The sequence below is a fragment of the Primulina eburnea genome, chromosome 8, assembly GCF_022965805.1.
Source record: "Primulina eburnea isolate SZY01 chromosome 8, ASM2296580v1, whole genome shotgun sequence".
Classification (NCBI taxonomy): domain Eukaryota; kingdom Viridiplantae; phylum Streptophyta; class Magnoliopsida; order Lamiales; family Gesneriaceae; genus Primulina; species Primulina eburnea.
The window spans coordinates 11,426,944-11,430,630 of NC_133108.1; positions in this window are offsets into that span (position 1 = coordinate 11,426,944).

The following is a 3,687-nucleotide window of genomic DNA, read 5'->3' on the forward strand; positions in this document are numbered from 1 at the left end:
CTTAATACAAAAATTTAATATAAATTAATTTATCATACCTGATTGATAGATGCAATTATATGTCAGTCATACAAGGAACACCTCTTCCCAAGCTGGCCAAATCTGGAAAAAAAATTATTTTTATCATCTAAAAAGTACAATATTTGTAACATTAATATAAAAAAAATTTGTAACTTTTACCATCTTCAAATTTCTCGAGCTTATCCAAGTCTTCTTCTACTGTAATATGTGAAGATTCATTACGAATCCAGTCTTGTGCACAAACAAGAGCTTGCACTAATTTAGGAGTTAACGAACTCCTAAATGGATCAAGCACACGACCTCCAGTATTAAATGCACTTTCTGACGCCACAGTAGAAATAGGAATTGCTAACACATCACGAGCCATTTCAGCAAGAAAAGGAAATCTAGGCTTGTTAACTTTCCACGAAAGCAAGATATCAAAATTTTCATTTCCAGGCTCTACTTCTTCACCAAGATATTTGTCCAACTCTGACTTAGCACCCATAATTCCACACATGGCTCTGTGCCTCAAGTATTCTTGTTGAATTAAGGTTTTTTTATGTGCGCTTCCAGAACTTGACATGTCATTGTCAATTGTTTTACTAGCTGAAGCCAATGATTCAAATTGAGATTCTTTTGAAGTTCTCTATCGATACTCATCATATAAAGATATCACATAGAGCTTTAGATCATCTCTCATTTTTCCTCCTTTCTCTTCTCCATACATACTCAAAAGAACAAAAGCAACATACTCAAATTTGAAACGAGGATCTAACACACAAGCAACAAAAATCATCTTATTCATCTTTTCTGGAGCGCCCCAATACTTATCAAATTTAGCTTTTGTAACGCCCCAAAAATTTAAAGTCCACGCGAACCATATTCATGCAATTATTAAATTCCTTTATATTTTAATTAAATGTTTATTGCACGAATTATTTATGTGGTGCATTCTGACATGTTTAAAATATATTTTCTGCATGGTTGCATTAAACTGTATTTTTAAAAGGTTATTTGAGCGACGATCGAGGAACGGAGACCGGGGGCTGTAAAATGTGAAAAATGTTTTAATTAAATAATTAATTTTAATTATTTAATTTAGGAGAGATGGTTTCTCATATTTTTGAAATCAAGGAATTTCGGGGTGATTTTATACGCCGGGACTAAATTTTTATCGGTGTGGGATTTTCAACTAAAATTCGATCCTTCAAGCAGTCCGACTATTTAATTCACTAAATATTTTTATGAAAACCATTTTTATAATTTTATTCAAGCCTAACTTGCACTAGTGGGCTTAATCAAAGTTAATTAGGCCTTGAGTCTAATTAATGAGATTGTTTAGCGTATAAAACAATTAAACCTAGATCAGGGCACAAACTCACGCACACTCACTTTCACGCCGCACAAGAATTTTATCAAAGCAAAAGTCTTCTCCTCGGCGCTGCAAGGCTACGGCCGTGAGGAAAATAGCTTTTTCGTTCAAAGTTTTTAAGGGTTCCAAGCCTCGGTTCTCTCCGTTCTTCGTCGCCATCGGTATTTCGTGCATTTACGACGCAAAGGCACACCTATATCTTCCTTCTCTCATCCATTACATCATAGTATCGATTCAGTTTATGCTTACACAAAGAACTTGAAGTTTCATGCCAGATTTTTCGGTTTTCTCACGAGCATGCTATGAATTATTGTTTTTTTTGTACCAATTCATGTTATGTGTGTATTTAGGGACTGCCATGAAGCCTTGTCATGTTTAGGTAAAGTTTTCAAGGAAAAACAAAGCCACTCTCACACACCCATAATCGGCAGAAGCATAAGAACAAGAAAAATTCAGAAAGTTGCTTGCTGTCTTGAGTTTTTGGAGGCGGGTTCCTGGAGGGCAGTCGGGGCTTGGTCTGGGTCGGTGTCAGGGCTCGGTCAGTGACTGTTCAGGGTCTATGGAGAGTCCTAGCCAAGCTAGGAATCAGGACCGTGGGCGGGGAGGAGTCCTTGCATGCAAGGACTCCCACCCGAGAAGCTGCACGTTGTGGTGCAGGCTTCGCGTGATCGGGATGGGGCTAGGGCTCGGTCCATGGCTCGTGGGCTAGGCTAGGAAGGTGCACTAGGGTCCTAAGTAAGGGTTCATGGGTTGGGTTCGAGTGGTGAATCATTGGCTGGGCTCACACGATCAAGAACTAGAAGTTCATGCAAAGTGTGCTCTCGGCCAGCTCTTGCAGTAACTTTGGGCGCCTTGTTTTTGGCTTTGGGAAGGGTGTCTTAGCAAACTTAGTGTCCAGTAGGCTACTTCAACATGTTGGGCAAGTTCTGGTTCGATATGGTTCAAGGGTAACTCGATAAAATTAAGAGATGGCTCGGGGTCGAAGTTTAGGTGTCAAAATGAGTTTTAAAATGAAGAAAAGTTGGAAAACGGCTCACGGGGGTCGGGTCGTGATCCATAAGGGCTAAAGTAATATAAAAAGACTAAATTTTGAATTTAGGAATTTTATATTAAAGTTTGGTATTTTTCGGGATTAAAACACCGTTAAAATAATTAAGAAAAGATTATTGAAAAATCTAAGTTTTAAGCCAAATAAAACTACGAAAAAATTCATGTAAGCTTAAATTTTTATTTGGGACATGTTAGAGTCACGAAATCAAGAAAGAAAGTCGATTTTCTAAAAAGTCGAGTACAGGGGTAAAACGGTCTTTTTACATCAAAATTTAGTAGAGGTCATGGCAGTGCCCTAAATGCTGTTTTTATGATATTATGTTCATGTTCAAATGTTTATGAAATGTTCATGATTTATTTATGATTTATTTTAAATGTCCATGGAATTTTATGATTAAAATTGACATTTAAAATACATAGTGCACGCTTGGTTTCAAAAGAAAATACATTCATGCATGATTTTATAAGGTGATGAAAACATGAAAATATTGATGAAGGTGAAGTAATTGTGACTACGAGGATTTGAGGTTATGATCAAGAATAGGCCAAGGCTCAGTTGACGATCTTGTGTCGCTGATGTCCCCGCCGCCCAGTACTGTGGTTTCATGTAGATGGTACCATCGTCATGTCATGTCATGTCAGGAATTGAGGATTTGAGGTTACGATCAAGAATAGGCCAAGGCTCAGTTGACGATCTTGTGTCGCTGATGTCCCCGCCGCCCAGTACTGTGGTTTCATGTAGATGGTATCATCGTCATGTCATGTCATGTCACGTCAGGAAAGTCACAATTAACGATCTGAATTCAATCAAGAGAAAGATAATGTTATGATCATGAAAAGAATCACGTCATGTTATCACGTCATGTTATTATGTCATGTTATGATTGAGGAAAAGGTAAAGGTTCAGGTTCATGTTATGCATCATGAAAATATTTACGAAAATTTTCATGCTCAAGTTTATGCATTTTCATGAAATGATATTTTAAGTACAAGTATTTTCACTGTTGCATGTGATTTTATATCTGTTACTCGTTACAAAGATTTGGTGTATTGAGTCTTTAGACTGACTAGGTGTGATGGATGCAGGTGAGGTTGAGGGAGGGCTTGACGCATGAGATGACTGGACTGAAGGTGCACACAACCCGAGGACCAGCGCTTCTACTTTTTCCGCACTCACGATCATGATTACGTTTTTACGTTAAAAGATTTTTAAAACCATTTATTTATGCTTTAGAGTGGTTTTGGAGAGGAAAATACGTTTC